At 39.4% G+C, this 27,665-nt stretch overlaps 1 pseudogene; it reads right to left on the reverse strand.

The window, feature by feature from the left end:
* Positions 1-24,287: 24,287 nt before the first annotated feature.
* On the reverse strand, positions 24,288-25,574 carry LOC139360014 (uncharacterized; annotated as a pseudogene).
* Between the last annotated feature and the right edge of the window lie 2,091 nt (positions 25,575-27,665).

Consider the following 27,665-nt stretch of genomic DNA (forward strand, 5'->3'; position numbering starts at 1 on the left):
ACCATATGACCCAGCCATCCCATTACTGGGTATATACCCAAAGGATTATAAATTATGCTGCTATAAAGACACATGCACACGTATGTTTATTGCGGCACTATTCACAATAGCAAAGACTTGGAATCAACCCAAATGTCCATCAGTGACAGATTGGATTAAGAAAATGTGGCACATATACACCATGGAATACTATGCAGCCATCAAAAAGGATGAGTTTGTGTCCTTTGTAGGGACATGGATGCAGCTGGAAACCATCATTCTTAGCAAACTATCACAAGAACAGAAAACCAAACACCGCATGTTCTCACTCATAGGTGGGAACTGAACAATGAGATCACTTGGACTCAGGAAGGGGAACATCACACACCAGGGCCTATCATGGGGAGGGGGGAGGGGGGAGGGGGGAGGGATTGCATTGGGAGTTATACCTGATGTAAGTGACGAGTTGATGGGTGCAGCACACCAACATGGCACAAGTATACATATGTAACAAACCTGCACGTTATGCACATGTACACTACAACTTAAAGTATAATAATAATAAATTAATTAAAAAAAAAAAATGTTGGTTCCACTGCCTTCCCTCCTCCTACTATTCTTTTCACTGACAATCTGTCCTCAAACAATATTTTCAGCTTATTTTTTAAAACCTCTTCATGTGAATATGACACGAAATGTCTCATTTCTGAAAATATATTGACCTATATCATTACAGAGACTCAGTCTGGCAAATTCCAAAGGTCTAAAATATTAGGAGAATCAACTGAGGTAGCCATATATGACAAAATGTTTTCTCTTTGCACAGCAACGTAATTATAACAAAGGTTAAATATTAATTTTAACAAATCACTGATAACAAGGCTTAATTACTAATTGACAGGCCAGTCCATAAGGATTTGGAAGTCAAAGCTAGTATTGGTATTCTACACCCTGCATGGTCACTGGCTCTGCTCTGACTTGTGTTATTAAGTCCTTGGCTGGGAAAGATTAGGTCAGCTCTCTCAAATTCGTTGGGGGTCTATGAAACTTCCAGTACTATCACGGCTGTACTTCACCTCTCACTATTGTTAGCAACGTCACCATCCTCTGCAGCCTCATCCAAAGCCTTGTATTATATCACATATGGCAGCTCCATGGAAAACCTACCAGTTATCACCACTGAGTGTTCTAGATCACCCAGGGAGAGTTCACAGAAATCCCTGAAGGAATGCCCTTCCTGCTACATGGAATTTCAGTAGACATGGCAGGGAATGCTTGCTTGCTTTGACTAAAAATTCCTCCATGAAGTATTTTTATTTTTAATAAATAGGTTTATTGAAGTCTAAGTGTCATTTTAAAACTGCACATATTTCTTTTTCTTTGTTTTATTTATTTATTTATTTTTTTTGATGGAGTCTCTCTCTGTCATCTCTCTCTGTCACCAGGCTGGAGTCCAGTGGTGCGATCTTGGCTCACTGTAACCTCTGCCTCCCAGGTTCAAGCGATTCTCCTGCCTCAGCCTCCCAAGTAGCTGAGACTACAGGCACGTGCCACCACGTCCAGCAAATTTTTGTATTTTTAGTAGAGACGGGGTGTCACCATGTTGGCCAGGCTGGTCTTGAATTCCTGACCTCAGGTGATCTGCCCGCCTCTGCCTCCCAAAGTGCTGGGATTACAGGCGTGAGCCACTGCGCTGGGCCGTATTTTTTTTTTTTTTTTCAGTAGAGACAGGGTTTCACTATGTTGGCCAGGCTAGTCTTGAACTCCTGACCTCATGATCTGCCCACCTCTGCCTCCCAAAGTGCTGGGATTACAGGCGTGAACCGCCGTGCCCAGTCAACTGCACATCTTTCATGTACACAATTTGATGTGTTTGCACTGCATAGTCAAGTGAGTGCAGATATTTTCTGAAGTGGCCTGATGTTTTCCCACAGGAAGCCCAGAGAAGAATAGAGCAAGGCTTGCTCTGCTTTAGTCACCAAAGTCTTTATTCTAATTTTTCCATTACCTATTCATTATCTTCTCAGAAATATCATCTTACCTTTCTTATTTGTTATTATCCTACTTAATGAAGGGGTCCTAATTCTTTTTTTGTGTATGTGTGTATATTTTATATATACTTTTGACCTGTTATCATCCATATATTATGCTAAACTCTCATTTTTTATTATACCAGCCTTCAATATTTGATAGGTAAGATGTTTTACATGAAGAGTACCGACATTAAGTGTACAGTTTGAAGATCATTGGTAATTCTATTACCCCAGAAAAATCTTTAATGTCCTTTTCTATGAATTTATTCATGTTGCAGCATGTATTCAGAGTTTGCTCCCCCTACACACCTTTTTTTTTTTTTTTTTTTTTTACTATTTAGAACTCTAATAGATAAATATGGAAAAATATGTTTATTCATTTTCCAGTTGATGGACAATTTGGTTGGTTTCCAGTTTGAAGTTATTGTAATAAAGTTACTATAAACATTCCAGCACAAGATTTTTTTGTGAATGTGTGATTTTCTTTCCTCGGATATGTACTTTGCTTTAAGAATTGCTGGGCTATATGGTATGTGTATGTGTTTAAATTTAAAAGAAACTCCTGATATTTTCCCTGAGAAAACTTTAAAGGATTACACTGCAGGCAGCAATGTAAGAGATGTATGTTTGCTTCACGCTCTTTCCAAGACCTGGTATTTTCAGGCATTTAATTTCAGCTATTGTAATAAATATATAGTAGTATTTCCTTGCAGCTTCCTGTGAATGACTTTGTGCAACATTTTGAAGGTTGGGAGGGTTTAGTGGTCATTCATGTATCATTTATTTGAAGTATCTGTTCAGATATTAGTTCATTTTAAATTTGATAGGTGTTCTGCACATCTGGATGTGAGACCTTTATCAGATATATATGTTGCACATATGTCTCCAGGTTGTGTCTTGCAGCTCCATTTTTTTTCAGCAATGTCTTTGATGAGAAAAAGTTTTCATTTAAGGCTTGGCACAGTGGATCACATCTGTAATCCCACCACTTTGAGAGGCTGAGAAGGGAGGTTGGTTTGACCCCAGGAGTTTGAGACCAGCCTGGGCAACATAGTGAGACTTCATCTCTATAAAAAATACAAAAATTACCTGGGCATATGAAATAAATATTCATAAACTGAATTTTATCTACATATTCAGTTTATGAATATTTGTCTTTACAATTAGTTCCCTTTGTGTTCTTCTTGAGAATCTTTATCTCTCCTTATTACAAGATTTTTCTTCACCTGTAATCCTCACAACTCTGTCAGGTAGACAGATTTCATTTTAAGTTCTACATCAATTCACGATATAAAGGTGTCTGTCAAAGTAATCCAAAAGAAAAATTTCAATAAAAAATACCAAAACATGCATGCTTTTCAAAACTCTGAATGTTTAGAGTTAAAAAATACTCTAAACTAATATGATTATTGTTCAATATTTGTATAGAGATAGAGTGTCACTATATTGCCCAGGCTGACCTTGAACTCGTAGCTTCAAATAGTCCTCACACATTAGCCTCTCAAAGTGCTGGGACAAATATAAGCCTCACTAAGCCTTTAAATTAATTATTAATAAATGTAAAGTATATTAAGAAAAATAGAAAAAAAGAACCACTGTTATTAGTTACATTTTTATGAGTGTTTTAAAGTTTTCTTATAATTATTTTTGTAATTTTTATGAGGTAGTATTGTTTCTTGAGGTTTTTTTGATACCTAATGATTGATTTATTTAATTACTTAAAATTTTTGTAGTTTGTTTCTATGGGTGCACAGATAGAGGTAGGTAATTTTGAGATAAAAAGTATCATATTAGAAACTAAAAGCAGTTAACTAAAATCAACTTTAGGGTTATAAATTAGGTTTGCACATATGAAACTTAACATCTAGGCACACCTACACACAAATACATCTATTTCTTTGGTTCTTATGAAAAATAGCATGCCCAAAATCAAATGCTATTCTTTTAGAAAAATATGTTGTTAATTTAATTTCAGTAACCAATTTTAAAAACGCTTCCTTCTTTGTAAGACATAAAATATATAAATAATTATCTTCAACTGAAATAATATCTGAGACAGAATTAGAATGTTTTGAACATTTTTCTTCTAGTAATAAATTAACAGAAAGATAAGATTAAACGGTATTACTAAAATGGTGTTAATATAATAAATGGTGATTATTCAATATTGTATTTTATTCAACTTCAAAAAATCCTTACACTCTCCCCTTCCTTGCTTTGAAAATCTTGGGATTTATTAATATATAATGGTTACATTTTTTTCATTTTAGTTCTCTTTGTATATTTATGGTTTATAATAGTTTTAGTGACCCATGAATAGGCTTTTCCCAGCAGGTAATAATGTGATTTTTTTTTTCTTCTGCCAGGAAATAACCAACCCTAGGTCACCATTACTTAAATAAATAGGTGATTATGTAGCTAAAGGGGAAAAAGAGATATGTGTTAAGAAGGAAAATTTTAATTTTTAATGATCGAAACATATTTTCTTAAGCTAATACAAAATGCTTTACATTTGCCACCTTTTTATTGAAAGTACATTAGCCTAAGTTCACTGCTGAGTATGTACCTAATGGAAAGAATAAATCTCTGAACACCACCGAGCGTACAAATTTGGTTTTGACTGGTGCAATATCTTGAGGTTAATAGGCAAAAAAGATATAATTTAATGTTAACCCTTCTATGTTGTTGTGTTGTATGGAAACATGAATTTTGGATTAAAAGTTATCATTACATTGCTATTCTATTTATTGTTTCAAGTTTGTCAAAGCACATGATAATTTAGGTTATTAAATTAATTTTCTGCAGAATCTGGATAAAAATGGAATTATTTAGAATTGTCTGAGAATTCATTTCATCAGTGTCAGAGTATTTAGTGTACTTCCTTGGACTAAAAGCTCAATTAATGCTATCTCTCCCCTTTATGATTCCAATACCCTTAGGGGCTAATACTGACAAGTAATGTGCATAATTTGAGAACAATATAATACCAATAGTTTGTGATGTTAAGTCCTCCTCATAATTGTAAATATACTGGTTGCCTTCACCTTTCTTTAAATTCTGTGTGTGGGGGGAGTGAAAAAAATAGACTAACTCTAAAAAGTAATTGTAAAGTGATTGTAAAGAGTCATAAAGAGTACTGCTAAAATTCAGTACCACTGGTGTGCTTTAGGCAGTAATTTGTCTTTGGGCTCCAAACTAAACACTACATTTGACAGATCCTGTATCCTAGTCTATTCAGAGAGGGACAATCCCAAGTGTGTTTTAGGATTTGGGACCTCTACCCTAGTAAACGCCATCCTACAAACAGAATCAGCAAGCAATGACTTGGTGCCCTGGTGCATTATTTGTGCGGATATTCTGAAAGAATTCTTACTTTGGTTTCCCGCTATATGTTAACCAGCGTCCTTCAGATGCTAAAACCGGCCCTTACTACTGCAGTCAAATGAGTTAAGAATCTTGCACTATAGGTTACCCTGAGTTACTCAAGTGATCTTGGGTTGGGGTGCAATGGAAACGCTGAGGAAATGAAGCTCCTAGTTAACCCTTTTCCACAGGAAAATCTCCACTACCATTTTTGCATACATTGGATTTTTACATAAGGTTGCACACAAAGAAAAAATTCCAGTGCTATTTTTAAAAAGGGTAGAAATAATTTTTCAGAGCGTTGACTAAAGAAGCATACAACAATACACAGAGCAAACAACTAACATGCCCTGTAGTAGTGAAAAAGCTAAGCACTGATTCCCCTGACCTGCATATTTCAATCATATTTACATCAATGATTGCTGTACAGTTTCAAAGGAATATATTTTCTAGTTTCTATCTCCAAATATAAAAATTAAGTATAGTAAAAGTTGCCATCATGACCAGATATTATTCATATTAACTACAGTTTAATAACTTACATTTTATATAAAATTGACATTTTTGTAGGTTAAAAATGAGAGGATGTTGACAGTCTTCTATGGTTGATTCGAATACACCTTTCTATGTCAAGAACAGAGGTAAAATATGCACAGGATGGAAAGTTATTCCAAATTAAGATAGTGAGAAACATTAGGGAAAGATTCATAGATAAAAATGACACATAGTGTCACAGCTATCCTTTATTTAGTGTGGTTCCTTAAATATGAGTGTGTTTCTGGGGTGACCATTAGAGAGCAAGAGAGGATGCCACCAAAAGTGAAATCTCAGGAAGTCCAGCCTGATGATCACGGAGGTTTAGAAGGGAATCATTATAGATGGAAGATGAGACCAGGTTAAGAGGTCCTAGAAAGACAGCAGACACTTTAGGCTGGATGCGGTAGGAGAGCGAGCGCTGGTGGAAGCTTTTTGATCCTACAACTTCAGACACATGTCCTGAGAATGTATGTAATTTTATTTTGTACAAGGGCACATATATAGTTTGGAAAATTAAAAGAAAGAAGGAGGTTATGCAAATGCATATAAATGTATATATAAGTACTATGTGTTCATCACCACCTTAACTTATAAACTTGTGAGCTCCATAAATGAAACAATTTGCTGGAGATATATCACAAACTTAAATCTGACAAAGACACCAGAATCAATATTTTCTTCTGAGTCATTATTTTCAGAAGCTTGATATACCTTTAAAAACTATGCCTTTTTTTTTTAATCTCCTTACTATAAAATATTGAGATTCATCTTGAGATTCTTCAAATTCAGTATTGTTTTTGATCCAGTCATAAAATGATATAAAATGTATGTATTGGATAAAAAGTTTGCTAAGGTAAATAACATAAGAGGGAAGAATTAATGATAACAGCCTAACTCTTTCAAAAGAGCAAACTCTTTCAATATAAATTTTGCAAAAATGAGAAAAGCAGTCTTAGAGCAGGAAGGCACATTTTTCTTAATTTTACAAATGTTCAATAATGCTAAGTGATTCAATAACAAGACTATTTTAAGGGAGACTTTTTTTAAACAAGAAAATAAGAACTCCTTTAACAAAACACACACACAAAGTGTTAATTTAAGTTCATATAAATAAATTTAAGTCAGATAATACAGGGAAGGTATCTGACATCTTTTAGCTCTCACATTAAATTACTGTATATATTTATGAAAAATCAAAAAGTGATACTCTCATTATATGTTACATATTGTACAATTTGTCATTCTTGTATTTCCAATTATTTATTTCCCTCAGTTAGCTTTAAACATTAAGACTCTACGACTTTCTTATTATTTATTTTTCTGCTTCCTTTGCTCCTACCCCATTCTATGAAAATTCCCCTTCAGGTTTTACCAATGATTCAGTAAAAGGGTAATAAAACTTTAAATGGATTTTTTTTGGTATATGAAAATCAAAAGGGAATAAGTGAACAAATAAAATAAACATTACTTATATTTAAAATTTTGCCAACATGTGGCAGGTTTGATTTTTTCTTCTTTGGTGTGGTATATTCTTGTGAATAAGTGAACATCCAAATAAATGAACATTACAGATATGCTGTGTCTATAATAATTTGTTTAAAACTACTATGTACATGCATTCAACAGAATTCCCTGCTATCTCCCCTTACATTTGAAAAACTAACAGTGTTAGTAAAACTTGCTCCTATTTCTTGCTTTTGACACTAATGGGAGTTTTCAGTAAAGACTTCAGGTCCAATTGATGCATGAGCCTAGTAGCTCTCCTTAATTGTGTTTGTAAATTCAATAGCTATTATAGAAAGAGACATTCCTGGCTGCACTTTACAAAAATGATTATACCTACTAGATCATACTTTATTCATTCTTCACTTCTATGTGTTTTAAAACTGTCTGGTGTTAAGAGTAACTCAGAAATGTATACTTGTCTCTCACCAACTTTGGGAGGTTTTGTTCTATTATATGTTCCTCTGATAACTCAATGCATTTTGTCTAAATGAAACATAATGGTGTTGAGAGACTACTAAGAAGAATGGAACAGATTCTTTTTATATTAAAAACATAGTATTAGAAATAAAATTATTTTGGGATTCTTTGAAATGTGTTCTTAACTGTAAGAAATAAAAAGGTGTGAAAGTTGCAAATTTATATAAATAATATTTAATATGAAATATTGACATTTTTCCAACATTGGGGAAAATTTTAAGCTGTAGATCCTCCAAAAACATTCTGTCTGTCTAAATGTGTATCACATAATCCAAATTGAAATATAGACTCAAGAATAAAGCATTTGTAATCTTGCTGTGTTGGAGAAGCATTGGCCACGTCATGTAAACATTCACTTTTTTTTGTGAATGACTTGGTTGACGCTTCCTGGCAACTTCTACTAAGGCACTCATTGCCCCTTACCCTACTTGCCCTGTAGGAGGATCACCAATGTTGTTCTCTCAGCTTATGATGAACATTCAGAAATGTCTGACTATATTTTATAAGGCAAGCAGCAATGGAAGAAGTGAAGAAGACTGGTCAACCTCAAGGCTTTTCTATTTCCCCAAATATATCATGCTTTGATTTCTACATCATGACACAAGGAAATCTGCTAAGCAGATTTTCTTTCACAATTCAAAATTATAAGTGGCACTAATAATGGGATCATAAGATTCAAGCCCAGAGAAGCAGGAAAGAGAACAAAGAAGTGAGATGGGGGAGGGTGCAGTGGCTCACACCTATAATCCCAGCACTTTAGAAAGCTGAGGCAGGTGGATCACTTGAGGCCAGGAGTTCGAGACCAGCCTGGCCAACATAGGGAAACTCTGTCTCTAATTAAAACACAAAAGTGAGCCAGGCAGGTTGGTGCCATGCCTGTAGTCCCAACTACTCGGGAGGCTGAGGCAAGAGAATTCTTTGAGCCTGGGAGATGGTGGTTGCAGTGAGCCGAGATCAAGTCCCTGCACACAGCCTGTGTGACAGAGTGAGACTCTGTCTAAAATTTAAAAAAAAAAAAAAATTTAAAAAGTGAGTTAGGGAAAAAGGGGACCTTATAAGAGAGTTTGTTACAGAATTAGCCACAGCATCAATACAAACAATCTGTTATTGCCAGAACTCTACAGAGAGACTACAAGAAGGTGCTCAGTGAGATGTGGCAAGAGTGTTGCTGACTGCGCATAAGATGAAGCATTGTTTATTTTTGCCAGTGGGTGACACAAGAGAGTAAGAGCAGCAATAGCAGCAGCGTTCTCATCAGTGACAACAGATATGGGAAAAATAGCAACCCAGCTCTATAACAACACAAGTTGGATTTACCCTTCAGAAAACAAAGATGCAAAAATCTGGACTGATACGTAAACTGAATGTGGCTCAAATTACTATTTGTATACATCAAATCCACTTTTACATTCAGGATATTAAAGCTTTACCAGAAAATAAGATGCCCTGATGTTTTCCCTGAGAAGGGAAGAAAGATCCGATTCTTTCAGGTTGTTGCTAGTTGTAATCAAGGGCCAGCAAACTAGGCCCATGGCCTAGTCCAGCCCATGAGTCTGTTTTGTATGTTTCCAGATGACACCTTTTACATACTTAAAAATTCAAGAAAAAAAGAGAGAAAAATCTGTGATATATATATGCTAGGTGACCCTAGCACATATAAAATACTGTATCTGTATCTGTTCACAAAATAAGTTTGCCAACCCCTTTTCTAAAACACTGTGAAAGGGGTTAGCAAACTAAGCCATCGCCCCCCATTACTGCATCTAGAGCAGAGACTATGTTTAATTCTTATCCTGTCTTTTTTTTTCTACACCCCCTTCAGCTGGTCTGAGTCATTTGCCTTCTGGGGTGACCTAGATCTTTATTCCTGAGAGTCTGACAATAGGTTTTCTATACAAAAGAATCACTTTAGGCCGGGCGCGGTGGCTCAAGCCTGTAATCCCAGCACTTTGGGAGGCCGAGGCGGGCGGATCACAAGGTCAGGAGATCGAGACCACAGTGAAACCCCGTCTCTACTAAAAATACAAAAAATTAGCCGGGCGCGGTGGCGGGCGCCTGTAGTCCCAGCTACTCAGGAGGCTGAGGCAGGAGAATGGCGGGAACCCGGGAGGCGGAGCTTGCAGTGAGCCGAGATCGCGCCACTGCACTCCAGCCTGGGCAACAGCGTGAGACTCCGTCTCAAAAAAAAAAAAAAAACAAAAAAAAAAACAAAAGAATCACTTTAAGGGAAGGAGAAGATTCTTTGTCCATTGTCTTCCATGGTTACACATGAATTGAGAATTGGATAGGACGTAACATAAATCATGTCCAATTTTCATTGCCTAATAGTGAAGATTTGGAAGCTTGGGGTCATTTTAGGGGGTGAAGATTCACATTTGTTTGTTTTTCAGATTTGAAGTTTTCTGGCTAATGTATTTTTTCAATCATTTATTGAGATTGTGAAATATTTCTATCTCATCAGTTTTGAAATATAAAGCCAAGTGTCTTGACTAAATACAGTCTACAAATGTGATAATTTTCTTTTTCTTTTGCCTGACGGGTTCTGTGCTCTGTCTTTCCTCTAGCCTTCAGATTAATAGGTTGTGACCAAGGCAAGGCAATTCAAACAATTGTCCCAGGTAAGGAGAAAGTATTCTTAATATAGACTTTGCCAGCCTTCTTACATTCTCTGTTTGGAAGAGAATAATTAGCAAGTAGCATGGGAGAAAAGTAGAACTCAGGTCCTATCATTATTTATTTCTTTAGTAAAGATATTTTTTTAATATGGTGTCCCCTAGAACAAACCAGAGTTTGGGATATAAAATGTGGCTATTGATTGCTTTTCTGTACAACATTGAGTTCTATATGTTTGGGTCTTTCCCTTTAGGAATATTATCAGCTGTTACTAATGGAAATCAATGTAATAGCCTAATTTAAACAAACAAAGAAAAATGTCTTTTTCCTACCTAATAATTGTGTAGGTTGGTCCTAGTTAGTTTGTACCCCATCCTTTGGGTATACCTCGATATACATGTTGACATTTTACATTAACAGCATTGCCTTAGCCAGGTGCAGTGCCTCATACCTGTAATTCCAGCACTGGAGGTCCCGGCAGGAGGATCACTTGAGGTCAGGTGTTTGAGATCAGCCTGGGCAACATAGCAAGACCCCATTGCTAGAAGAAAAAAACAACAAACTATTTTAGTTAGGTAGGTGTGGTGTTGCAAGCCTGTACTCCTCGTTATTCAAGAGGGTGAAGTGGGAGGATTGCTTGAAATCAAAGTTTCAAGGCTGTAGTCAGCTATGATCATACCACCACATTCTAGCCTGAGTGACAGAATGAGACCATGTCTCTAAACAAGAAAAAAAAAAAAGAGTATCGCTTTATTATGAAAATTGACACAGACGATCACATTCTAAAACAGAAAATTGAGGTGTATGAGACAGAAATACTTATTTTAACCTAGATACAACTAAAATTGTCCCCAGAAGCCCCAAAAGATTGCCCCTTACATATCAATGGCTTAAGTCACATCACTTAAAAGTCACAATTGCTGTCCTTTCTACAGGGGAGGGGAACTGGTGAAATGAGTACCTGGCAAAAGGAAAGCAGTTGTCATGACAGGACAAGACTAATGGTAACTTACTGCCTGCGACAGCGTTAGAGGCCAGCCTAAAAATTTGGAATATCGTTACTAAGAAACAAAGAGTGAGCCCGGTGTGGTGGCTCACATCTGTAATCCCAGAGCCTGGTGTGGTGGCTCACAACTTTGAGAGGCCGAGGCGGGTGGATCACAAGGTCAGAAGTTTGAGACCAGCCTGGCTAACATTGGTGAAACCCTGTCTCTACTAAAAATACAAAAATTAGCCAAGCATGGTGGTGCGCACATGTAATCCCAGCTACTGGGAAGCTGAGGCAGGAGAATCGTTTGAGCTCAGGAGGCAGAGATTGCAGTGAGCCAAGATCATGCCCTTGCACTCCTGCCTGGGTAATAGAGTGAGACTCCACCTCAAAAAAAAAAAAAAAAATTCGAAGAGTGAGGGTCTGAATCAGCAAAAAATTCCATTCTGAGTTCACTGGGTTAATTTCTTGATATGTAAACATAACGTCTTCAAAGTAGATTAAGCCCACTTTTGTTTTGTCAAAGCCTTCCTGGTAAGACAACAGTCATAGTATAAAATCAGAAATAGATTGACAGTTAAAACTGAGCAACAAATCTATTATTGTAGCCATTATTGCTCTTTCTCTGATGCACTAAAGCTCATTGATTTAGTGGTTGAACAGCCAAACAATATCATGAATTTTAAAAAGTAAGTGTTTCTCACTTCAGTTTTTTTTCAAACTATTATACCAATTACTATGTCTTAATGAATTCCAAGTGACAGGCACTATAACTTTAAACTGAGAATTATATTTGAGGATAATTAATTTAAGAGCTTAGTTAATTTTTCATCATTAACGCATCCTTTGAATTGTTTCCTTAACATGAAGAAAATGAACTTATTGATCCTTATATTGTCACCTGGATACCTTTATGATTATTACATAAAACTCCCTGAATAACATTTCTGAACACGAAACTACATTACATGCATCAATTAAAATCTGACCTCGGCTTCACCATCATCAGACTTTGTACAGAGTTTTCTAGGCTAGACTCATGCCATATTTTAAGAGATATGCTTAGACATAGACCTAATTTGTGTTTGATATTTTAAGGCAATTACATGTTAAAAATAATATATTTTTAGAAGTTTTTAAAATTATACTTTTAATGAATTATATGAAGATACATAAACGTAATGGCTGCTTTCAAAATGTTTTCCAAATATCTTCAAGTAACTCTTGAATGTTTAACATTCTTTCATATGTTTTATAATTTTCTCCTCCTGATATTTATATGTGTCAGAAACATGTAACTGAAGTGTATTATTTAGAAATATTTAATTTGTTGATGATGCTAATATATACTATGGTTAAATTCATATAGAGTGGCAGAAAGTGACATAAGATGGCTACAGTATTAAAGTTTATCTTAGTGGATAAATGTTAGCATTTTAACAAATGATTTTATCTAAACGATGCCTTCATTTTCATTAAGTAACATTTAGATAGCTGCTATTTCCTCAAATTGTACTCACATTAATAGTATTTATGTAGTGGTTAATTTTGTGTCAAATAACTGGGTTAAGGGACGCCTGGATAGGTGATAAAGCACTATTTCTGGGTAGGCTTATGGTGGTCTCTAAAAGAGAGTAGCTTTTGAATTAGTAAATGAATAAAGAAGAACCAGAATATCTGTCTTCACCTATGTGGGTGGGCATCATCGTAGGCAGACAAAGAGCAAGTTTGCTGCCTCTCTTCTTAAGCTGGGACATTCATCTTCTCTTCCTCTCAAACACTGGAGCTCCTTTCAAGGGCCTTTGTACTTCAGGACAACATGAGCACCTCCAATCTCTCTCTTTGGACTTGAACTGGAAGTTCCATCATCGGCTTCCCTGCTTCTTAGACTTTCAGGTGCTCCAGCTTGCAGATGACATTTTGTGGGATTTTTTTTTTTATTTTTATTTTTGGCTTTCATAATGACATGAGCCATTCCCAAAATAAATCTCCTCCTATAGCTAAATCTATATCCTATTTTTCTGTTTCTCTGAAGAACCCTAATATAATTTGTCACATGGAGGTGTTTCAGTTTATTCCTGTTCTGTAACAAAATACCCAAGACCAGATAATTGATAAACAACAGAAATTTGTTTTTCGCAAATCTGGAGGCTGTATAGTCAAAGAGTAAGTTCCAGGAGAGCTTGGCTGCTGCTGAGAGCTCTCTTCCTGGCTCTCGCAGACAGTCACCTTCTCGCTGTGAAGAGAAAGAAAAAGAGGAGAAGAGAAGAGAGAATCAATCTTCTTCTTCTACAAGGCACAATCCTATGGAATTAGGACTACATTCTCTCCTTGACCTCACTTAACCTTAATTACCTCCTAAAACCACAATCTCCAGGTATAGTCACATTAGGGATTAGGGCTTCAATATATGAAGTGTTTGGGGGGGGCGTGAAACATACACAAAAATAATTGGAACATATTCTAATCATGTTTAAATTCAGTTGCATAAGCATATGATGTGAAATATATTTAATTATAGCCAAAAAAACAAAAACAAACAAAAAACCCACTTGTCAAGGGTTTTTATCTGATAGTGAAAAACAGACTCAATATCTATAGGCCTGAGTTTAATCTCTAGTAAATTAGGGAAATGAAAAGATCTTAACCTATTTTACAAACATTTGGACCACATTTTCTGAAATAATTTTGAAAACCTCTTTGCCCTCTTGTATATTGTCATGTTAATATCTAAAACGTTTAAAAGTTTTAACAGTAGAAAACAAAATAGTTTCTTCCAGTTTTAAAACTGTATAGGCATAAACAATATTACTAAAATATTGATATAAATATTGGTACTACATATTTATTTTATTTCATTTGAGAAAATTGTCTACAAGGTTATCTAGTCAGCAAAGCCAGTCTCAATTGTAAAGTATGATCAATCAATCAAACTTATTTAAGACAGAAAATTAAATTTTAAATTCAAATAAATATATTAATAGGTGTCCTCATGACAATTATCTCATCTCTTAATTCTAACATAGTGAAAAGAGGAAGGAAGAGAGGAAGGAAGAAAAAGACTACGTCATAAGTTTGTAACTTGGAGGGAAAAACAAGCCTGCTTTATAATATTAACAATACAAACCTTTTTTCCTTTTTTGCTTTATGGAACTTGTCATCAAATTCTACATATTCACAATAGATTCAGCCCTTTTTTGTATTCATTCAGAAGGTTTTATTCCTAGAGATGAAAGGACCATTGTAAAATGTCCCATGTAGGACATTATGCTTTTCTTTTATGAAGTGAGAGACAGATATATCGAAAGAAAATTACATCAAAACTATGGCATGTCATCTTATCTCATTCAAAATGGCTTTTATTCAAAAGACAAGCCATAACAATGTTGGTGAGGATGTGGGGAAAGAGGAACCCTCACACACTGTTGGCGGGATTGTAAATTAGTGCAACCATTATTGAGAACAGCAAGGAGGTTCCTTTAGAGCTACCATACGGTTGAGCAATCCCACTGCTGGATATATATAGAAAGGAAATCAATATATTGAAGAGATACAATAGCAAAGATATGTGTCGACATAAATAGTTGAACTTGGTAAAATATTTGAGAAATTTTCTGAACCAAATATGAGTGACCAATGACCCCTGACACAGCCCTCTGGAGATCCTGAGAATATGCACCCGTGGTCAGAATACAGTTTAGTATTTTATATATTTCAGGGAGACATAAGACATCAATCAATACTTGTTAGATGTCCATTAGTTCAGACTGGAAAGTCTGCACAATTGGAAGCAGCAGTTACCAGGTTATAGGCAAATTGAAATGTTCTGATTAGCACTTTGTTGAAAGAGTTATTATCTAAAGACTTAGTATTAGTAGAAAGAAATATCTTGGTGATAAGGGGTTGTGGAGATCAAGGTTTTATCATGGAGATGTAGCCTCCAGGTAACAAGCTTCGGAGAGATAGAGAATAGAATGACGGTTGCCAGAGGCTGAGAAGGGTAGTGGAGAGATGAGATAAAAAAGGTTTGGCTAATGGCTACAAAAACACAGTTAGATCTGTTAAAAGAAAACCTTCAGCTAAATTAAATTTAAAGGAGTTTAACTGAGCAATGAATGATTCATATATTGGGCAGCCCCCAGAATCACACCAGATTTGAGAGACTCCAGGGATGCCTCCTAGTCAGAATAAATTTATAGATAAAAAAAGGGAAGTGACATACAGAAATCGGAAGCGAGGTACAGAAATAGCTGGATTGGTTACAGGTTGGCCTTTGCCTTATTTGAACACAGTTTGAACACTTTAGCAGTCTATGAGTGGTTGTGAGGAAAGAGAGAGACCCTCTCATATTGTTTTATACTCAGTAGCTGTTTTAAGGAAAAAACAAGGAAGTAAAACCAAAGACAGGCAGCACAGCGCCAGATCCAAAACCAGGCCTGGGCCTGCCTGGCCTAAACCCATTATTTAAAAATCACCTCATAACTTAGAAACCGATGTTATTCATAGATTCCAGACATTGTGTAGAAGAACACTGTAAAACTCCCTGCCCTGTTCTGTTTCTCTCTGACTATCAGTGCATGAAACCCCTGTCATGTGTCCCCTAGATTGCTCAATTAATCACGACCCTTGCATATGAAATCTTTAGTGTTATGAGCCCTTAAAAGGAACAGAAATTGTGCACCCGGGGAGCTCAGATTTTAATGCAGTAGCTTGCCGATGCTCCCAGCTGAATAAAGCCCTTCCTTCTACAACTCGGTGTCCGAGAGGTTTTGTCTGCGGCTCCTTCTGCTACACTTCTTGGTTCCCTGACCCGGAAGTGAGGTGACTGACAGACGGCCTAGGCAGCCCCTTCAGCGGCTTAGGCCCGCCCTGTGGAGCATCCCTGGGGGCACTCCAGCCAGCCTGAGAGAGCTCCCGGGTAGGCAATTGCCCTGGTGGAACGCCTCATCAGAGCAGCGCGTCGTGGGCCCCCAGTGGAGGATTAACACAGTGGCTGAACACTGGGAAGAAACTGGCACTTGGAGTCCGGACATCTGAAACTTGGTAAGACTAGTCTTTGGAACTTGCCCACTCCATTTGAGTGGAAGTGTGGCCTGATCACCCACGGTGTGCCTTTATTAGCACTTTGGTGTTGGTTTTGCTTTTGACTTGGTTTGAATTGCTTGACAGGACCGGTCTTGAGAACGTGCCCACTCCATTTGAGTGGAAGCGTGGCCTGATCACCCACGGTGTGCCTGTACCTGCACTTTGGTTTTTGCTTTTGACTTGACTTAGATTGCTCGATACTTTGGTTTTGGTTTTGACCTGGCTTGGATTTCTGGATACTCTGATTTTGGTTTTGATTTTGGTTTGATGGAAATTGTAGAAGTGTGTGTGTGCCCTTTTTACCTGTTATTTGTTTTGTGGTGTGCGTGTGGTGTGAGCGTAGTGTTTTGTCTCAAAAAAGCATAGTTCAGGCACAAATAAGCCCACCCCACTAGGAACTATGTTAAAACATTTCAAGAAAAGGAAAAAAAGGGGGTCGGCAGAATTTATATAAAAAGAATGTTATATGGTAAATTCTTGTCCTGAAATAAATTAACTGGTTGTTTAAAGAAAAAAATGTTTATAATAAGTCAGAAAATTAAGACATGTCAAAAAATTATCTGTGAAAGTCATGAAAAAAATTACAAAAAATTTTATGCAAAAAATGTTGTATAATGTAAAAGTAATAAGGCCTCCTGAGTACTGTTGAAAAAACAGTTTATGTGCAAGGTGTATAAGAAAAGTAAAACATATCTTTTATAAAAAGATTATAAGGAGGCATAAGAATGTGGAGTTTTACCTACATTAAAAGGTTAAAAAAAATTATTGTTTTGAAAGTTTAAGCAAGTTTTAAAATGTTAATTATAAAGAAAATTCTGTGTGTAAACATATTAGCTAAAGTTAAAAAGGTATCATCCAGTTTTTCTGGGAACTGGACATTAAAGTAAAAACGCAACAAGTTTTTCCTTAAAGCATCAACCTGCTCTTTAACAAAAATTATGAAAGGTTAAAAAGAGTCTATAAAATCTTACCTTATGGTCAAACATGAAAAATTAAATATATCTACAAGGTTTTATTAAAATTAAGTTTAATATTAATAACACACTAATATAAAGGTAAATTTTAGCTTATCTGGTATAAAAATCATACAAGAAGCATTATTAAATATAAAATGGTGTTTAGCTTTCTTTGGTCTAAAAACTAACAAAGATAGGTGCTAAATAAAACATTCATTTTACTAGAGGATCATAGAAGTTAAAGACTTAAAACAAACTTTGTCAATTAAGACAGCATGCCAAGATGTAAATGCCTGGTTAAAATGGATCAAATATTCCATCTGCACGTTAAACAAAAGCAATTGTTATGCTTGTGCACATGGCAGGCCAGAGGCCCTGATTGTCCCCCTTCCACTAAGGTGGTCCTCCAGTCAACCAGCATGGGCTGCATGGTAGCTCTTTTCCAGGATTCTACAGCCTGGAGTAATAAGTCATGCCAAGCTCTCTCTGCTATGTCCCAAAGTCCCTGAGGGTCAGCCCCCGAGGGCCATCCAGCTTCTGTCTCCCAACTGTAAGTTCACTTCGTGTTTCTCATGGCAGGGAGGAGACAGCATTCTTTGAAGACCTGAAGGGATGTAGTGAGCTTAAGAATTTTCAAGAGCTTATCAATCAGTCAGCCCTTGTTCATCCCTGAGCAGATGTGTGGTGGTATTGTGATGGACCCTTACTAGACACGCTGCCAAATAACTAGAGTGGCACTTGTGCTTTAGTCCATTTGGCTATCCCTTTCACCCTGGCATTTCGTCAACCAGAGGAAGAAAAAAAATAAAAATAAAAATAATAAGACATCATAAAGTGAGAGAAGCCCCTTTTAGGTCTTTCAACTCTCACATCCATTTAGATGCAATTGGAGCCCCACAAGGAATACCAGATCAATTTAAAGCTTGAAATCAAATAGTTACAGGATTTAAGTCAACATTTTGGTAGATGACAGTCAAAGAAAATGTAGATTAAATAAACTACATCTATTACAACCAACAGCAACGAGTTTTTCATAAGTTAGAGAGAAAAGCTCATGTTGGACCCAGTCCTGAGGCTACTTGACCTGGCAAAACTCTTTACACTCTATGTGTCAGAAACAGTAAAAATAGCAGTTGGAGTTTTAACCCAGACTGTAGGGCCCTTAGTGGCCTATCTCTCAAAACAACTAGACGGGGTTTCCAAAGGCTGGCCCCCATGTCCAAGGGCCCTGACAGCAATGGCCCTGTTAGCACAAGCAGATAAGCTTAGGCAAAACCTAAACATAAAGTCCCTCCATGCTGTGATAATTTTAATAAATACCAAAGGATACCATTAGCTAATGAATGCTAAACTAACCGGATACCAAAGCTTGCTCTGTGAAAATCCCTGCATAATCATTGAAGTTTTGCGACACCCTAAACCCGCCACTTTGCTCCTGGTATCTGAGAGCCCAGTTAAACATAACTGTGTAGAAGTATTGGACTCAATTTATTCTAGTGGACCCAACCTCTGAGACCATCCTTAAACATCAGTAGACTGCGAGCTGTACGTGGATGGGAGCAGCCTCCCCAATCCCTGCAAACTGACTCTGAAGAAGATGACAAGCCCTCCTCCAGTCTCACCTGGAAGCTGACTGGTCCATGCACAGCCAAACCATGAGGAAACTCATCAGGGGACTCATTTTCCTTAAAATTTGGACTTGTACAGTAAAGACTTCAACTGACCCTCCTCAGACTGAGGGCTGTTCCCAGTATATACGTCAAGTCACTGAGGTAGGACAAAAGATTGCTACAGTTCTATTATTTTATAGTTATTATAAGCGTATCAAGACTCTAAAAGAAACTTGTTTGTATAATGCTGTTCTATCCAAGGTATGTAGCCCAGGAAATAACCAACCTGATGCATGTTATGACCCATTTTAAGCCTCCCATGATCACAGTTTTTAAGATAAAATTAAGGACTGGTCCTTTTCTAGGCGACACAAATAAAGTAATAGCTAGGACAGAAGAAAGAGAGGTCTCCAAGCATATAACCCTAAAATTTAATGCTTGTGCCACTATCAATAGCAGTCGGCATGGAATAAGATGCAGTTATTAAAAAAAAAAAAAAAGGTTACACAACAGGAAATAAGTGTGTCTGCCATGAATCAAATTCATGTGCAAATGTGTGTAATTACTGGTCTGGTGTCATCTAGACTACTTTAAAAAAGGATGAAAAAGACCCTGTTTAACTCCAAAAAGAAGAAGGTAGCCCTTCCTCTATGAGTGGAAGTCGCAACCTTAGTCAGCCTAGAAATTCCAGCTAGTCTGGTCTCTCAGTCCCCTGTGTCAACAGGAAAACCCAAGTTCTGTTGGGGAGGTTGGCCAACGACCACTCTAACTGCTTCCTGCTGAATTGGGGCATAGTAGGGGTTGTGCAGTTGAGATTTCCTCAGGAGGGGTGCCTTCGATGTCATAACATCGGAGCATGGGCTAGCAGGCTGGTCCAGGGGTCCGTGGTAGATCTTAGTCATGGACTGCATCTGGGGCTCCATTTGAAGAACCATTTGTTGAGTATGGGTACAGAGGGTTTCATGTAGTTTTGAGAGATCTAGCCCTTTGTAGGGGCTAGGGTTGCTATGTACCCTGGTCAGTTGGGAGATTACTTCCTTTACGTGGTTTTCTCTTGCCTGATCTTGAACTCCACCCCTATCAGACATATCGGTATGGGTGTAGTAAGTCCAACAGACAGTGGTTCCAAGTCCTCCAGGATGACTAGGATTAATCATTTTTCCTGTCTAATAATGAGTATTTGCATGCATGCAAAGAGTGGCAGAGTTATAGCAGTTGCGGGGCATATGTGTGTGGGCAGCGAAGGTAGGGTTTCCATTAGATAAACTCCTATACGATGGGGTGTCAATATTTCCGGGATGCCGCATTCTCCATAGAAACTCTTGGTAAGGGGAGCTACTGGTCACACAGCAGCATGGAGGGGGTGCAGTGAGACTGAAATGGGGTAAGATAACAGTCAAGAGAAAAATACGATAAGGGAGGGCCATGGGGGTTTACGATTTTAGTTACTTTCCTCCTGGTTGTTGTTTGAAGAGCAGGTGCAGATCCTCTAGAGATTCACAGGAATAGCTAGCATTGTCTTCTGGATTTTTGGGTTCCTTTGGCAGTATCCAGGGTTTGACTCGAGTGTGATGTATCCAAGACTCCACTTCAACCACTTTAACCGCAGTTGGAGTAGATAAAATGACTGGGTAGGGTCCTTCCCAGGATGTATCTAGGGGTGGGGAATTACAGGGAAAGGACTTGACTAATACCATGTCGCCAGAGTGGAATAGTTCCTTTCCCTCTTCTTAGGGATAGGCTCCTTGTAATGTTTTAAGAACTTGTTGATATTTGGCTAAGGAGGTGATGTCTGCAACTAGGTTGGCCGTCTCTCAGTCAAGCACAAGGTCATTGGTTAGGAAGGGCCATCCATACAGCATTTCATATGGGCTAAGTTCTTCTTTTTGGGGAGAGTTTCGGATTCTTAGTAAGGCTATAGGCAACAGAGCAGGCCATGCAAGGTGGGTTTCCTGGGTTAGCTTTTTCAGATGTCGTTTGAGTGTTTCATTCATTTTCTCAACTTTTCCTGAGGACTGCGGCCTCCAGGCGCAGTGTAAGTGATATTGTATACCTAACGCCTGGGATATTCCCTGGGTTACTGTAGCCTTGAAAGCACGGACATTGTCACTCTCTAAGCCTTGTGGAAGTCCGAATCTGGGAACTATTTCATAAACTAGTGCCTTTATTACCTCTTGGGCCTTTTCTGTCGTACAGGGGAAGGCCTCTGCCCAACCAGTGAAGGTATCTACCCAGACTAGTAGATACTGAAATCCCTGAGATTTGGGCATGTGGGTAAAATCTAGTTGCCAGTCTTCTCCTGGGTAATGCCTGTTCTTTGTTCTCCTAAAGGAGCTTGGCGATAAGGCAGGGGATTCTTTCTTTGGCACACTTCATAGGCCCAGACTATCTGCTTGATAGTTTTGAAAAGGCCTGGTCCAGTAAATAATGATTTGGCCATCTGATAGGTGCTATCAATGCCTAAGTGAAAGGTTTGGTGAAGGGTTTTAAGTAATTTCCATTGATTAGCTGCAGGCAAAAGTATTTTCCCTTCTTCAGTGGCTAGCCATCCTGAGGCGAGAAAAAATTATGTCCTCGTGAGGTTCCCCATTCTATTTCTCCTGCTCAGTACTGGGGCTTGGTTTCCCGGAGGGGATTACCCCATACCAGGGGTCCTTCTATAAGCATTTCTAATGGAGGTTCCTGCCTTGTGGCTCTTTTAGCTTCAATATCTGCTTGGCGGTTCCTTTCTATTTCCCTTTCCTTTCTTTTCTGATGACCACGGCAGTGTAAGACTGCCACCTCTTTTTGTTTCTATACAGCCAATAATAATTTCCTAATGGCTTCCTGATGTTTGATAGGTGTTCCCTCAGAAGTTAGGAATTCCCTTTCTCTCCATATTGCTGCATGGGCATGGAGGACTAAGTAAGCATACTTAGAGTCTGTATATATATTTACCCTTTTAACTTTTCCTAATTCTAGTACCCGAGTGAGGGCTATTAGTTCTGCCAGCTGAGCATTAGTTCCTGGAGTGAGGGGATTACTTTCAAGTATTCCATTATCACTGACCACTGCATACCCCGTTTTCGTAGTTCTTTTTCTACAAAGGAACTTCCATCAGTGTACAAGTTGAGGTCGGGATCAGTCGAGGGAACCTCTAAAATGTCCCCTCGAGTGGCATAGGTTTGAGCAATTACTAGTTGACAGGTATGTTCTATCTTTTCTTCATTGTCTGTAAGAAATGTGGCTGGGTTAAGAGTTGCACAAGTGCGCAGTTGCAGCACTGGCCCTTCAAGTAATAAAGCCTAATATTTAAGTGAACAGTTGTCTGACAGCCACAAGTCTCCCTTAGCAGTGAGTATGCCATTTACATCATCAGATATCCACACAGGATATATCTCTTCCCCCGGACAGGACAGGAAGCGATCTCTTCCCTGTGTTTTTTTAACAGCTTCAGGTACTAATACTGCTACTGCCACCACTACCTGTAAACAACGAGGCCAACCCTTTGCCACTACAACAATTTCTTTACTCAGGTATGCCACAGGTTGCAAGCTCGTCCCTCAGACCTGTGTAAGGACTCCTAGAGCTATTCCTGTTTTTTTCTGTGACATAAAAAGAAAAGTCTTGCCCCGTTGGCAAGCTTAACAGTGGGGCTTGGGTTAGGGCCTTCTTCAGGGCCTGGAAAGCTACTTCTGCCTCAGCTGTCCATCTTACTAAATGGATACTGGCTTTCTGAGTTTCCTTAATTAGTATATATATGGTCTGGCTATTTCACCGTACCTGGGAATCCATATGCGGCAGAAATCAAGGAACCCTCCTAGTTGCTTTAGGGTTTGGGGATGAGGACAAGGCAGTATAGGCTGGATACGTTCCTCACTGAGGGCCCTGGTGCCTTTGGATAATTTTAGCCCTAAGTATTTAACCTGCTGTGAGAAGAGCTGAGCCTTTGGTTTGGAAACCTGTAGCCATAGGTGGCAAGGAAATTTAAGAGCGCTTGGGTGGCTTGATGGCACAAGGTTCTGAACGGGTGGCTAAAAGTAAATAATCCATGTACCAAAGCACAAGAGTGTCCAGGTGTGAGAATTGGCTCAAGTCTTGGGCTAACGCCTGAACAAATAGATGGGGGCTATTCCTGAACCCTTGGGGTAAAACAGTTCAGGTGAGTTGAGACATTGGGTTTGAAGGATCTTCAAAGCCAAACAAGAATTGAGAGTCAGCATGTACAGGGATGCAGAAAAAGGCATCCTTAAGGTCCAGAACTGTAAGCCACTCTGTTTCCTCTGGTATTTGGGAAAGCAGAGTATAAGGGCTAGGTACAGCTGGTTATAGAGGAACAACAACCTCATTGATAATCCTGAGATCTTGCACTGACCTCCACTATCTGTTGGGTTTCTGTACTCCTAAAATTGGAGTATTGCAGGGACTATTCATGGTTTTACCAGGCCTTGGGCTTTTAGGTCCTTAACAATCCTTTGGAGTCCTTGTTGGGCCTCGGGTCTGAGGGGTTACTGCCTTCGATAGGGAAAGGAGGCGGAATCCTTTAGTTTAATTTGAACAGAATGGACAATTTTTGCTCATCCATATTGTCCTTCTGTTGCCCAGACATCAGGATTAATTCCTTCCTCAAGCAGGGGACAACAAACGAGTGTTCCTTCTCCTATGGTCAGGTGTATAACGGCCCCTGCTTTTGCTAGAATGTCTCTCCCTAACAAGGGAGTGGGGCTTTCAGGCATAATTAGAAAAGCATGTGAAGAGTAAAGCTCCCCAGTCACAACTTAACGACTGGGATAAGTATCTAGTGACTGGCTGTCCTAGCACCCCTCGGATAGTGACACATCTGGAGGACAGTTGTCTAGGACAGGAGAGTAAGACTGAAAGGCTGTGCCAGTGTCCAGGAGACAACCTCCTGGCCCTCAATGGTCAAGCATATCTGGGGCTCTGTGAGGGTGATGGCATGGGCTGGCGCTTGCCATGGGCACCCTCAGTCCTGCTGCTGGATCATCTGGTTAGTGGCTTCTGACTCAGAGGACCTTCGTCCCCTGGGGCATTGGGCCTTAAAGTGATTCCCTTGACATAAGAGGCATGGACGAGGGGGCAGTTTATAGTTGGACAATCTTTTTTAAAGTGACCTTGTAGACCACACTGGAAGCAAGCCCTATTAGGCATTCGATTTGTCCAGCTTTTCCTTTTTCCAGGGCCTCCAAAGTTTGCTTGCCTGAGGGCCATGACTAAAGCAGTGGCCTTTTTTTTTTTTTAAATCCCATTTGTCCCATTCCACCTGCTCCTCCTGATCTCTATTATAAAAAACCGAGGTTGCAAAGTTCAATAGGGTTTCTAAGTTTTGCTCTGGGCCTAAGGCAGACTTTAGAAGTTTTCTCCTAATGTCTGCAGCTGACTGAGTGATACACTTATCCTTTAGAATTAGCTGGCCTTTAATAGCGGCAGGTAACAGGGAGATATGCTTCCTCAGTGCCTCCCTTAGTCTCTCCAGAAAGGCAGTAGGATTTTCTTCCTTTCCCTGTGTTATAGTGGACATCATTGAATAATTCATAGGCTTCTTCCTAGTTTTCCTTAGTCCTCCTAGCATGCAAGTTAAAGCATGTCTGTGGCACCAATCTCCATGTTCCGATTCTGTGTCCCAGTGAGGGTCTACACTGGGAACGGCCTGCTGGCCTGTGGGGAATCCTTCTCTTTTCTCTGTTGACATCCTATCACTGACCTGACTGAGATACCAGAGATCGGCATACTCTGGGCCTGCAGTTATGGTGGCATTTCTCTCATTTGGGGTTAGTGTCTCATTTAGCAGTAACATTATATCACTCCATGTCAGATCAAAGGATTATCCTAACCCTTGTAAAACATCAATATAGCCATCAGGCTTATCCAAGAATTTACCTAGGTCTATTTTAATTTGCTTTAAGTCTGAGAGAGAAAACAGTGCATGCACTCTGGCTGGGCCGAATTGTCCTCCTCCCACTGCCTGGAGGGGGCATAATCGGGGAATATTGGCACTCTCTGGTTCATTGTTTATCCCTTTGTCTATCTCCTTTTGGACTGAATGGGTTGAAGGGGGGTCCTTATTAGCTGGGGAAGGAGTCAGGGGGGTGCTGGGGTAGGGAGGTAGGCTCTGAGGGCTTCCTGTAGGGCATAAATCACACTTTTTGCAGAATTGCAAGTTGTCTCTTAATGAAAAGAAAGTTTGTACATGTGGCACTTCACTCCATTTGCCTTCTTTTCTACAGAAGAGGTCTAGCTGTAAGATGCTGTTGTAATTCATACTTCCCGCAGGAGGCCAGGTTTCTCCCCCTTGAAGAGGATATTGTGGCCAGGTGGTACTGCAGAAGAATATAAGTCATTTCTTTCTTAGCGTCTGAGGGTCAAATTGGTCCGAATTCTCCAGAATACATCCTAGGGGCATTTTTGCCTTGGGGGGAACATTTCCCATCTGAAAAAAGAAAATAGGGATGCCAGCATCCCTAATCATTTTCCGATGAACATTAGTCATAGAGCGTCCTCTAGGGTCCTAATGCTTATTCCTTTCCAGGGTGCGTAACCACCCGTGGACCTCTGCTTCCCGGATTACTTACGCTCACCGAGGTAGCAGTCCCGCACCTGTTTTCCCGCCTTTCTTGACCACAAAGAAAGGAGTCTGGGCTGCTGGATTCTAGTGGTCCTTTACCAGCATGCCCAATATTGCCTGTGCGTTCAGGGGTGAGCCCTAGACCTAGACTGGGTTCCTGAGTATTTCATAACAACCCAGCTGCCCCATCAAGATGCATTCCTATAAACAACAGTTCTTATGCAAATTCATTTCAGAGAGGGTGTAGCTAACCTATTAATAAGTCAGGATTAAGATAGTCTTTTGATTCTGTAAGTACTTTAAGGCTTGGCTGAGTGCAAACAGCTCGCATGTTTGAGGAGACCAATTATTAGGCAAGTTTTCTAACCCTGCTTCCACAAGAGTCTCCATATTAATTACTGAATGCCCATTGGGTTTTTTTTTTTCCTCAATTACCTGGGAGCAACCATCTATCGTCCTGTCCTGAAGGGAGTTCCTCCTAGGTCTGGTCAGACCTTTGTATGGTAATTAAGATTTAAATCCCCTGTTAGGAAATCTGTGGGTTAAGGGAATTATCAGTGCTTGGAGTTACATTACCTTTTTTTTAACAGAATAGCCCCATACTTTAAGATTTGAGTTAGTAAGCTACCTTTTCTTTTTTTGACTTGGAATAATTCTGAACTGGTGAGGTGTGCTCACAATGAAGTTTCCTCTAAAGTTACTTTTCTACCTTTAGCAAAGCAGTTGCCACTACTGACTGAATGCATTTGGCCCATCCGCGGGTTACTGGCTTAAGGATTTTTGATAGGAAATCTATGGGTTGTGCTTTTGGGCTACGCCCTTATTTACACTGACAACAAAGTGGTATTGGAGTGTTAGAGGGTCACAGAGAAGACCTTTAATTATCAATTACAGGTTTGAAATTTACCCTGGCTTTTAAAGGAATAGGACACACCTTTTTTTTTTTTTTTTTTTTGAGAAGGAGTCTTGCTCTGTCACCCAGGCTGGACTGCAGTGGCCGGATCTCGGTTCACTGTAAGCTCCACCTCCTGGGTTCCCGCCATTCTCCTGCCTCAGCCTCCCGAGTAGCTGGGACTACAGGCGCCCACCACCTCGCCTGGCTAGTTTTTGTATTTTTTAGCAGAAACAGGGTTTCACCGTGTTAGCCAGGATGGTCTCGATCTCCTGACCTCGTGATCCGCCTGTCTTGGCCTCCCAAAGTGCTGGGATTACAGGCTTGAGCCACCACGCCCGGCCAGGACACACTTTTTTTTTTTTATCCTTTTCTTTTTCTCTTTGACTCCCTCTTTGTCTCTCTCTCTCCCCGTCTCTCTCACCCCGTCTCTTTCCCCCCTCCCCCCCATCTCTCTCACTCCCTGTCTCTCTTTCTCTCTCTCTCCCTGTCTCTCTCTCTCTCTTAGCCACTACAAACTTGGGACCCTGGCAAGCGTGGTAGGGAATGGGTCCCACATAACTGCCCATTTTGAGAGCTGTATACCTAACTTGGGAGGGACACCAGGGCTAAGATTCCCTGGGTTTGCAGCCTAGATGCCTAAGGACGCAGCCTAGAGCTTCCTTAGATCCCTTTGGAGATACAACTTGCTAGAGGAAATGAAAGTCTGAACCACTAGTACCTAGGAGACCAGGACCAGAGGAAGTAGATTCAGAGGTAAGGAGAAGTTTGGGGCTACACTTTCAAGGAAGTGGTGGTCGGGACCCAGGAGGTATGGGTCAGAAGGAAAGGTAGGGGCTTACCGACTGTGGTGTAGAGCCTTCTGGCTGCGCCATGATCTCAACTGGCTACTGCCGGGAGTTCGGGAGGATAGCTTTCTGCCTCTAGCCGGCCCTCGGCTTCCCCAAGAAAATTGGAAATTGAAGGTGGCTCCAGGCAGACCAGTGTCCCCAACCCAGAAGAGCCGGGGACTGTTAGAAAGCCCTTCTCCAGAGAGCCTCACACCTGAGTCTTAAGTCCGGCGG

The sequence above is a fragment of the Macaca nemestrina genome, chromosome 19 (genome assembly GCF_043159975.1).
Source record: "Macaca nemestrina isolate mMacNem1 chromosome 19, mMacNem.hap1, whole genome shotgun sequence".
NCBI lineage: Eukaryota > Metazoa > Chordata > Mammalia > Primates > Cercopithecidae > Macaca > Macaca nemestrina.